General features: G+C 33.5%; 1 pseudogene across 1 annotated transcript; it reads right to left on the bottom strand.

Moving 5' to 3' along the window:
• Positions 1-4,796: 4,796 nt before the first annotated feature.
• LOC149187300 (mannan endo-1,4-beta-mannosidase 1-like) lies at positions 4,797-8,170 on the bottom strand (annotated as a pseudogene). The gene is made up of 5 exons (XR_016256193.1): positions 7,730-8,170; positions 7,445-7,639; positions 5,896-6,018; positions 5,593-5,800; positions 4,797-5,349 (listed from the first exon to the last, which is right to left on the bottom strand). The product of XR_016256193.1 is annotated as a mannan endo-1,4-beta-mannosidase 1-like (transcript).
• Between the last annotated feature and the right edge of the window lie 3,878 nt (positions 8,171-12,048).

The raw sequence follows: 12,048 nt of genomic DNA, 5'->3' as shown, positions 1-12,048 counted from the left end.
ATCTTCCTAACAATTCTTCAAGACCCTATTAAGATTTGTTTGTACCATATTGATCTAATATGCTACTCATCTTCTCTCTTTCTTGTTGTACCTTAATTTTTGTCTATTTTTTGTTACATACACATAGATGTTAGCCAACTAAATTGAAAAATAAATTTAAATACCACTATCCATTGATTTGAAGTAATTTGTAACAAAAAATCTTGATCAATACAAATATAAAGAAATAAATTAGTAATTATTTTCAAAAACGATTACTTTAGCCACATTAGTACACATCTACTAACAAGAAGGGGACTCTAGTAGTTCAAACATTAATCTTTGTGTGTGCATGTGAACTTTGATACCACTTTGTAACATACCCTTACCTCCCACTTGGATTATTCTCAAGCAGTGGAAGGTTTTATGTCAAGCTAACCCGATCTTGAAGGCCTCATTAAGGATATAAACTTCAACTCACTGAGAGCTTTCCGAAGATACAAACTTCATTAAAATCCAAATCCTTGGATCAATTATATTATCAATGAAATTTGTATACATTAAAACCCTACCACATAGGCAAGGTCCTACCATTTGGCACCCATGTAACACTCGTGTAATGTCCACGTGGCTCCCACATGGCACCCATGTGGTGCCCATACGGTTTCTTACGTGTCTCTAGACCTCGGGCTAGCCCAAACTTCTGGACACCTATACTAGTCTGAACACCCTAGTCTAGCTTGCTCTCCAAGTTGGGCCTCACTGTATTTACAAAAGTAAATGATTCCAAACTCTCAGGCCCCTGGTCCATGAAGACCCCACCATCCGATGTATCCTTTATTCATTCAAACTTTGTTTTGCTCAATAAAAGAATTCATAACCCCGAAGGACACCGCGCCTATAAAACTTAGTTAAAGCCATATAAATATAAGAATCTTGGGGTTTTGCCTCAGTCCGATCAACATGTGAATTATGTAAATGAATAAAGAGTTCTAGGGCTTCACCCCGACTAGCCCAACCCATGAAATTATATAAATAAACAAAGATCTCCAAGGCTTCACCCTGATTCGACCCAACATGAGAATTATATAAATAAATAAGGAGTTTTAGGGCTTTGCCTCGATCTCAAGTCACATTTTAACAAGCACATGAAATACCTACAACTCCAGGAATTATTTTGAGCATAAATTTATACACCAAAATAATATAGAAACAAGGGAATCACTCCCAAATTTAAGACATTGTATTCTTCCATAATGAAAACAACAAGATTGAGGCTCCTCTCACAAGACTTAAAACAACTTGTCACTCAATCCTTTCTCAAAATATATTATGAAGTGGTGTGCAGAATGAACATCAAACCTTTGGATCATAGTAAAAAAGAAGTTTAAGATAATATTTCTTTGTAACTAGTCTCAACAAACATTGGACCATGCCTGTAGGTACTCAGTGATTTTAAAACACATTTATTCTCTGCATATTCATCAAATTTTCACAGTATTAAACGGGACCAATTATCTTCAAATTTAATAAGAAAACCAAACATCAAAGCAAGAGTAATCACAGAGCCATGCATGTCCACATACAACACCTTATCTTGCACATAAAAATCAAGACATATTTCTTACGACCTCAACATAGAATTCCAATTTAATCCACATAACAATCAAGGCATTGGACATATTCACTTCATGTAATAATTTTTCTGCAGCCATGCAAGATTATCACAGAGCTACACATCAATTCAATTAAGAGCTAATCATCACATTCATAGCTCATAATGAATACCAAGTATCTGAAATATAACAATGGTTGAAATTGAAGGTGGGACTTCAATTTTTCCACCCAACCATAGACTATTTGCAACCTATACTTCTTTTAGTAGTCACCCCCAATCCAGATCCATGATCCAAGGGGATCTTTCAAGAAAACCTAGTTGGAAATCATGCTTAGCTCTAGGATTATGGGAACTTTATTTATAGGTGGTTTACCAGCAGTGGCAAACACTGCAAGAATTATCATTTCTGGGTGGTTTATCAGCTGTGGAAATCACTTTGAGAGTGGTTTATCAGCCTAACAACAAGCACCCTAGGTAGTTTATCAGCTTACTTGAAAAACACTGGTTGGTTTATCATTCCTCTTGGAAATCACCGAATGGTTTAGCAGTCCTCTCAACAAGCACCCTCTTGCCTAATGGTTTATTAGCGTGACAACAAGCACCTATCACCCAACCCCTTTGAGTTTTCCACTCAATTTCTCAAAGCTTGAACACACACACAGTCCATAGCTTCACAACATTAACATAGGGAAATATCGTTCCTTCAACCTCATTAGGCTATACCAACACTCATTATGCACTATTTTTAGCCCAACTTCTTACTTGCCAAAGTCAAATTCTACTCTCCATCCAACCCTTATTTTGTTATTTAAACGCCTTTTTATCCTTCCTTTCGTGTGGCTCTTCATGTTGCTCAAGGAGTGTTCTTCACGATCCTTCTTTCCATCTACAATTTTTTTTAAGTAGTGGTGCTAGCTAACACCACTAAGTTTTTCTTCCTTTTCCCCCTCATATCATGCATCTGTCATCCCACTCTTCAAGCCATTCAAATAAATTTATATTCAGTTATAATCAGAGTATAATTACATTACAAAAATCAGGAGGAGTATACATGGGGTGTTCCAAGTGAGCAACTTTGTCTTTCACTTGGTGAAATAACTTTCATTGCTAAGGAGAACTTTGAAACTGGTATGAAAACCACAACATCAATACTTGCTACATATTACATTATCTCTCGAATCAACAGAAAAAATTAGTTCTCATTGTTCCTCAATGTTCTAATAGTGTTTTTGGGATCATTAGAGTTTCAATAAGTTCATCTCTTCCATGTTTTCAAACAATATCTTGAACTTGATTATTGAAGCCTTAAATTCATCACGATTCTCCACAAGTGAGATTGTGATTAAAAGATAGCCTTAGGGAAAACCATGGAAAGCATTAAAAATGATTTAAATTAGGTGTTGATGCGATCCTTCTATTTTCAACATTAATAAACCCACAACTCTTATCTTTGACATCAAATAGTTGAACCACTTATTGCTAAGCACCAAGGACACCAAGATGTTTCCAATAAGTGTGTGGAAGTCTATTTCAACTTCATATTTGTGGCATTCATAAAATTAGGAAGTTTGAATTGTTTCTCTTGTGAAAAAAAATTAATCAACATTTTCATGGTTGAAGATCTTAAAATTAAATATTATTGATTAAGTTGAGTCCACATGGTCCAAAATTGTCCAATATCCTCTTCTAAGATTCATAAATATAATTGGGAAAATCACCTAAAATGTGTGTAAGAGGTTCTCTATGGATAAAGTACATATTTCTTGTAGAACACTGCCTCACCATAACCAAAGTTTCTTTGTGTATATTTCAACTTTGTCACGTAAAATTTACTTTTGTGTATATTTCAACTTTGTCATGTAGATTTGTTTTAAATACTTGACATCATTGAGATATTTACACGTGAAACATATTAACTTAGAGCACAAATTCAATTATAGGGAAGACATGGCAAACCCCATTGCTTCAAATCAAAATTTATCTACAAAACTTCCAATGAATTCGAATGTATATGATATGTTTAGATGAAACATGAAACCAAACTCAAGGGTGTAGATTTAATCATTTACTTCGATTTTGTCACTTAATGCACTATCTATCATGTTCAATATCACATTTTTTTCTACCATGGTGAGACAAGGTCCTGAGCAGTTGCCACTATAACAGTGATATACTAGTAATTTATGAATTAGCAAGAGTCGAGACTAGGAGTTTATGACTTAGTAATAGCAAAAACTCCTTAAGCCTTATCTCAAAGGGTCAATGATGTCCCCATGTGATTTGAAATTGGGCGGAGGAGATAACATCCCATTGTGCCAACTGCTTATTTGTTCTACGTGAAAACATAACAATTACTACTGTTACACTAAACATATATTACATTATTAAAACCAATACCATAAAATATATTATATCATATGATACACTATACAAGCTACACAATTATAATACCATAAAATCTATAATACCATTATAGAAGCTACACAATTATAATATATATTGATTAAATGTAACTTGGCCCATTTGTTCTCATCATCCCATCACATATACACATGTAACTAAACTCTTTTTAATTATATTTATTCTTATAAATTGATATTCCAAACAATCATTTATACTATTAATTGATTTCTTCTATTTATAAAAATTGACATTTCATAAACATTTAACGACCTTGTGATTAATATTGTATATGTTCTATTGTAAATATTGAAACATATAAAATGAATATCTTCATAATAATGTATATTGTATATCTAACATTACTAAATATTGTTTATATCTATTACTAGATGTTTATAGTTAAATTGAAACATATGTAATGGATATCTTCATAGTAATGTATATTGTATATCTAACATTACTAGATATTGTTTATATCTATTACTAAATGTATATAGTTAACTCGTGTGCATTAACTAATTATGATAAAAATACGTTATGTATAATTATTTTTCATAGTTCTTTTGTGTCTAAGGGTATATATATATATATTTAAATATTTATATTAATAAAATATAAAATAAAATTATATTATTTTGAGTTTTTATTTAACTATAATAATTTATAAATATGTTTTAGTTTTTCTCTATTTCGTTTAATGGCAATGGCAATTGGTTAATCGAATTTGCCAGTCGTTTTCACAACACCAATTCCAATGAATTCTGCGATGGCTTTCACTCCCGATTCCGAATACATGTGAGCTAAACCATATGATTTCAAGTGTTGTGGATTTCAGGCCATGTTCAAAATTAAATAAATTTTGACAAGCAAGCATTTTCAAAGTGAAAATAAACAACGTTTTCACTGTGAAATAGTTATTTTTGTGTGCAACAACAGTTAGCTTTGATTCTCATTGTTAATTCAGGCATCTTTCTGGGTCAAACCCAAATTTACGACGACTTAGAGCAGACAATCGGTTTGACTGTGAAGAAATAACTGCTGCTATAGATGGACTCTCAGACAAGACGATATCATACCCATCTGCGAACGAATCCATTCCTTCTGCCATTAGTTGCCAGAATAACCCCCCTCCTCCAGCTCTTCCACTGCATGCAGCAGAGTAAATGTTTTCATAGAATTTTGAAAAGAATCTGTCCCTTTGAGCCGTGCTATATCCTGGGTCTTTGTATGATTTTCCAAATTCAGCAAATAACACTGGTTTCTTCAGGATTCTGCCTGCATCTTTTATATGGGTTTGCATCCACCTTTCCAAGAAGGAAAGTTGTGACTCTTCATCTGACCCAGCGAGCCTGTTGAATCAATATTTGCAGTCTGCATTTAGAGCATTATAATGGACAAAGATATATTGGATACCAAATCTGTGATTAGTAACATTAAAACCACCTAAGTGCCCAATTCCCTAGCCTATATCAATCAAACCCAGATTTTATGATCCGGACCCTACACTAATCAGGATTTAATCAAGTGTCAGATTTAACTTACTAAACTCTCTGTTTGTCAGTAGTCATTCATGGGTTGTAAAAGAAATATACCAGGCATCTGGGTAGGCGTGAACAGCTACAAAATCGATCGCATGAAGCTTATTATTGATGATGAAATCTGTTCCCACCTCGTACCCCCCGGGTTTGTCCGATTAACTTTTTCAGGGGTTGAGTTGCCATAAAATCCTTCCGTCCCGGCTTCAACAAGGTGGTTTCTATCAATTGACTTCACGTACTTGCCCATTTCTTTTATCCATTTCTGTAATTGAAAAGAACATTATGAAAAACCCAATGACAACATTCTGTAGCTTAATAAAAAAATGGAATCAATGCAAGATTTATATGTTTTTTGACCTGCAAGGTCCTCCCAGAAGTATCACTTTGGCAACGGGCCTCGTTGATGAGTTCCCATGCAAAGATTGTAGGGTCGTTCATGTAAGCAATTCCATTCACACTGTTCACTCTGGTCACTACTTTCTGCAAGTAAAAAAAATACACCAATAAATCAAAAGTTAGTGCTACTGTCAAAAGTGAAGCTCTAACCCATCTTCAAGTGAGAAGCAAGGTGCTTTACATTCTGAGCAAAAGATGTCTATTGCTTCATGTATTCTGCACATAAAATTCTTGATGACTTAGGCTAAATTATTGGAGTCATAAAGCCCTAATTTTTGGGAGACACTTCAGCTGTAATAAGAAACTTTAACCATAGTTCTGCTTGGAATTTCGAATAGAGAATTTTGAGTATAGTTGCACCTGACATTACGATCTATTGGATTTGGTTTTCCACCATTAGAAAGTTTTTGGATTTCCATGTCAGCTAAGAAACATTTTTTTTTTCCTCTGAAAAGCAGCTTAATTGGTGATGACTGTGATACTAAGTATTAAGGGTGATAGTTACTCTATGAAATATTATGTAGAGTATAAGATCCAAGGTTTAAATATTTTGATTAACTAATAAATTATGTATTGAGAAGATTTTTAGGTGAAAATCACATCATAATTCATTTGTCGATCAACAAGTGTGGTTCATCGTCAGGACAAGTTGAAGAACTAGATCATGGCAGCCAGTTAAATTATGTGCTAAATGCTTACTTAAGAAGTATAATAATAGTCATCATGAATAAGACTCAGCCCTGTTGACTTTTGCTATTTAACCAAAACCTGCAAGCCATCGTGAATAAGAACTCAGCCCTGTTGACTTTTGCTACTTAACCAAAGCCTGCGGGCCTTTAGTAAACTTCCAAACAGTTATCATTACGTGAGTGATCACAAGGTAGATCCCAAAGTGGCTGTTAGCCAACATGATCCATTCCCAATGAGGTGAGTGTGAAAATTCAACACCCCCCCTCAAATGCAAACCAGGGAATCAAAGCTAGGCCAAGGCTCTGATTTTCTGTTACACCAAAACCAGCAAGCATTAGTAAACCTCAAAACCATTATCATTACCTTTCAGAATGGTCCCACAAAATAGATCCCAAAATGGTAGTTAGTCCACTGTATCAACTCCCAATAAAGTGAATGTGAAAATCCAATAAACCTCCAAGCCATTATCATTACTTTGCAGAATGGTCCCCCAAAATAAATCCCAAAATGATAGTTAGTCCACGGTATCAACTCCCAATAAAGTGAATGTGAAAATCCAATAAGCCTGATTACCAATTCCTAAAACTGTAAAACCAATTATAATAAAAACCATCGTAAATAAGTGCCCAACCCAGTTACCACATCCTAAAAATATAAAACAGTACCCTGAAAAACCATTTCACCAGATTTAGATTTGGGTTTCCAGTCGAGTAATGACTCAAAAGAATCATTTATATCCGATGCCTTCAAAGTGTTACTGAACAGATAAAAGTATAAATGTCCCCAGCGCAGGACCCTGAAAGGGTTAATACATAATTACCTTGGCGTGGTTTCTGTAAAACCCTTTCACAGTGGGATTAGTGTAGAAATCGTCATCAGAGGTGATATTTAACCCTGCTTCGCGTCCCCATTGAACGTATTGTGGCCTTCCTCCATAATCCTTGTAGTTATTCACCAAGCTCAGTATGACTCTGATACCATACTTTCTGGCTTTCCAGACCACGAAGTCCAAGGCCTGCAATATGCCACATATAAAAACAAATGAGGATTACGGTTATTATGCATGTACTGTGTATTGAATGTATTTTATCAGACTGCTGAAGACCTGAAAGACTCGCTCATTGTATACACCAGGAGAAATTTGTAATGCTCTAGATGTATTTCCATCGTTGAAAGCCCATGTACGAACAACAGTCAGACCATGAGCTGCAGCTTGTTGAAAAGCAGAGGTAACTTTTTCCCTTTCTGTTCGGTTTGTTGCTACAAACATCATCCAATATGAATTAAACCCATTTACATACAGATGGCTTCCGTTCACAACAAAGTTAGTGCCTCTTCTCTGCACAAAGCTACTTCCAGCATGAGCGCAACTAGCAGATTCCCATTGTTGAAGGACAATGAAGAAGGGAATAGCGAAAACAACAAACATAAATCTCATCTGTGAAGGACCCTCCATGGGAAACACTGATTGTCAGCTACGAAAACCAGACTGTACTTTTGAAAGCTGTATAAGCAATATCAATCTGCCGTTGCATAGGAAACATAAATAATATACGCCTGAAAGAAACAAACAAAGAAGCGAATAAAGAAGATTGTGACTAGGTAATCTCCTGTCAGAGCTCAGAGATGAATTAGTTAACGAGGAAAGCGACCGCACAAATGAAAGCTATATCGCGTGGCCGTGATGGTGATGGCCTATACAGTCATGGCATAAGTAGCAAATCAGAGGGAAAATGATAGGCATGGATTCAATTACTAGTTGAATGTGCCAGATATAGAAAAGATGCATTTAGTAGACTAACAGGGGATTTGTTAAGCTTTGACATTAAAACTATGTTGCAGGAGTGTGTTTGGAACATGGGAAGGTTGGGGACTTGGGTACAGGTGGTGTTGGAAATGTGGGAATGTTCGGAACTTGGGTATATGTGTTGGGCCAGGTCTCCCCAAAATTTACAAGAAACTTCTAATCCGGGAAGAGTATTGGTGTGGAGAATAGATAGAGGTTTCCCCAAAATTTATAAGGAATGGTTAATAGGAGCCGTAATATTATATAATAAAAAATATAAAAATTAAAAATATATTTCTAATTATATAATTTATTGATAATAATCAAAATTAATATTCAAATATTAAAATCAATTTAAATATATAATCTCTCTTATATATAAATATATTCTTTGGGTGTATTAAAATGTCAAGTTCATTATCAGATCTCTCATACAAAGGAACAATTTTACCTATGTTTCTCTACAATATGCACAATATTCTGCCATATATATACATAAACAACAAAATAAATACTCATCAGCATGACATCCACTTAAATAAATATCACCCTTACATTGAGGTGCCACACACTTCCTTAACTCATCAAGGGATTGCTCTAGTTTCTCATTTAAGGATATTGGTGTTAAGGATGTCTTTGACCTTTTTTCCTGAGAAGGTTTCAACAAAGGCTCATGTTTTGTGTTCAGTTCAGCATATTTGTCTACAGGCTTTGTATTCCCCAACCCCAGGGAACCCCAGAACTCCAAAAAAAGCAGTCTTCAAAGCTCCCGGAACTTTCCCAAGCTCCCATTGCAGCTCCCACTGAAAAGGGAACATTCCCATTCAGTTCCATTGGAACGAGTTTCCCACATCTAAGGAACAGTTCCCATGTAACAGAGCATTAAAATGAAAAACAAGTTTTATATTCTCTATGCTAAAATGTACTTAAAATTGGAGATAGAGATTTTGATAATATTTTGAAAAAAAAAAAAACATTTACATTACAAAATATTCCCAAAATCTACTATTTAAACAAGTTCACCCCTTAAAAATTACATGATATTAAGATAATAAAAAAGATAAATCTTTCCCACCATCACAGTGGTAAACACTTTAAAATGAATCAATGACATGAATTTGAAAGAAATTGAGGTGGACGAATACCAAACCAGGTGAGAGAAATACAAAGCAGGTAAGAATGAATATCTCATGGCCAGGAACGGCCATGCCAAAAACGAAGACGACAATGACAGAAGGTATAAAAATTTCTATCAAATGACAAAGGCATGAACTAAAATGTCAACCAAAGTACAGGAATCAACCTAATCAGTGCAGGTACAGTTGCAGAGGACAGACTGTCGAAATAATGTGATCTCCCTTTTCTCGTTTGCTCTCTAACTTAGCTAAGTACACTGTATCATCTTATGTCATGAGTTTGAAAATAAAACAGGGTAAACTCTCCCCCATCTGCCAGTGGACCACATTGTACATGCCGCTATAGTTATTCAGGTAGGGAGGTTGAATTTTAACTCAATCGTTATCCACTGAATAATGCAATATTAAAGATCAGGTCTATTTGGAACATGAATAACCCAATCCATCATTAAATACAAAATATGTGTGCGATCCTACTTATAATTGCTATATATTGAACACCAATCTATGTCGAGCAGATACAGATAAAGTGCAGAAAACTAGCGTTCGGCTTCATAAATACATGGCAGTGATGATGATAATGATAATGCAGGTTTCCAAGACAGCTGTAGAGGTGCTTTTCTCCTGTTATACCCGTGCTCTGCCCGCTACAAGGAAAGTTTCGATGTAAGAAGGTGAGTTTAAAAGCCACCTTGTAATTCAGGGCGGGATAGTTCAGCCGCTTGAGATTCCAGAGATTCACAAGGTGGGAAAATTGATCATGACCCACTTTTCAATAACAGCAGTGGGGAATACGTGCCTGCAATCAGCGAGTGAGCAATGGGATAGTTATCACACTCGGTGTAATTCTTAAATATAATTTAATTTTTTTTTATTGTTATTTAAAGAAAATTATATTACTTGGAATTATTTATCGTTCTTGTTAAAGAACACTAGTGAAACTACTTGCAAATCAATTCCAAGCATAACTTGCAAATCAATTTCAAACACCACCAGTGAGACTACTTGCAAATTAATTCCAAAAAAATCAATTCCAAACACCAAAACTCCAGAGGCTGGAGTTGATGATGGGATTTGCTTTCACATTACTTGTATCCTCCTACAGTAAGGGTGTATGAGTGACTTCTCCATCTATTTGAACATGGGTGAGACAACTTGCAAATCAATTCTGAACACCTTAATCTATTTGTTGAAGTCCAAGGAAGATAATTGATTGTTGTTTATTTTGAAATATGATTTTTAGAATTTTAATTTAATTATTACTAAATAATAATTAATTAATAATTAATAAGATTTAAATATATTGATATTGAAAAATCTAAATTAATAAAAGAAATAAATTTTTAGAGATTAAGTGTCGATTTTAATTTCTATTATTCCCATCCAAGGTTAGGGTGAAAAAGAGAAAGATCACGAGGGTTAGACAACATTGGTTATTTGTTCTAATGTTAGAAATTAATTTCTAAAGATTAAGTGTAGATTGTAATTTCTTTGAGCAAGAGGCTGATTCTACACTACAATGCACTATGAGGGATTCTGTAAGTTTGAATGTGTAAGTTTGTCTGTCCTTTGCTCCCTCTCTCACACGTGCCCCTTTAGAATTAAAATAAATTATGCTTTAAATAGAAAAGTAATGTCAACTATAATAATAAAAAAATGAATATGTTGTAAAGTAATTATAAGTTGAAAAAAAATGTCTGAGTAAGATGTTTCAACCGTATACTTTTCAAAAATATTTCAACGGGAGATTAAATAAACTATTTAAATATTCAATGCGGGTTATCAATAAAATATTTTAATACGAATTAATCATTTTATTTTGGGCTGGAAAAATATATGTACATGTTATGTAAAATATTTTAATGCCATTTATGTTTATATTATATATAATTTAAAAAAAAATTGCTTAAAAAATTTATTTGATCCTATATATAATCTTTATAGCATTAAAAAATACAATTTAAACAATGAAAAATTACACAATATATTTTGCAATTTAAAAAAAATTGAGTGTGAAGAGATTTGATGTTTCGACTAAGGTTAGATCAATATTTAAGATAAATCTACATTGACATTATTCCAATTCATAATTAAAATGAAAAAAAAAACATCATAAAAATTAGATAATTCCAAACTTTTTTTTAACATGCGAAAATGTTTTTATTCATTTCTAAAAAATTATTTAACCTCACCTTAAAACAAATCACCATTTAAAATTGCAAAATTCTTGTTTAAATGAATTGTGATTTATTTATTTTGTTACATTAAAATTTTAAAATTGTAATTCATTTATTTGATATTAGTGTTAATTTTTCTCATTTAATTTTATTTATGTTACTCCTTTTCAACTTGAAACAAATCCTCACATGAATATCCGAATAGATTTGAGATTTTCCATTAAAATTTTAAAAATATTGTTTATATGACTTGTGATTTATTTATTTATTTTATGTTAGTGTTATTCATTTATTTATTTTATGATAATGTTATTTTCTATTGGTA

This window comes from Pinus tabuliformis, chromosome 3_1, assembly GCF_031772625.1.
Source record: "Pinus tabuliformis cultivar Carrire ecotype Pingquan chromosome 3_1, CPIR1, whole genome shotgun sequence".
NCBI lineage: Eukaryota > Viridiplantae > Streptophyta > Pinopsida > Pinales > Pinaceae > Pinus > Pinus tabuliformis.
Note: the sequence above shows the minus strand (reverse complement) of the source record. Positions and strands in the feature narration are given on the sequence as shown.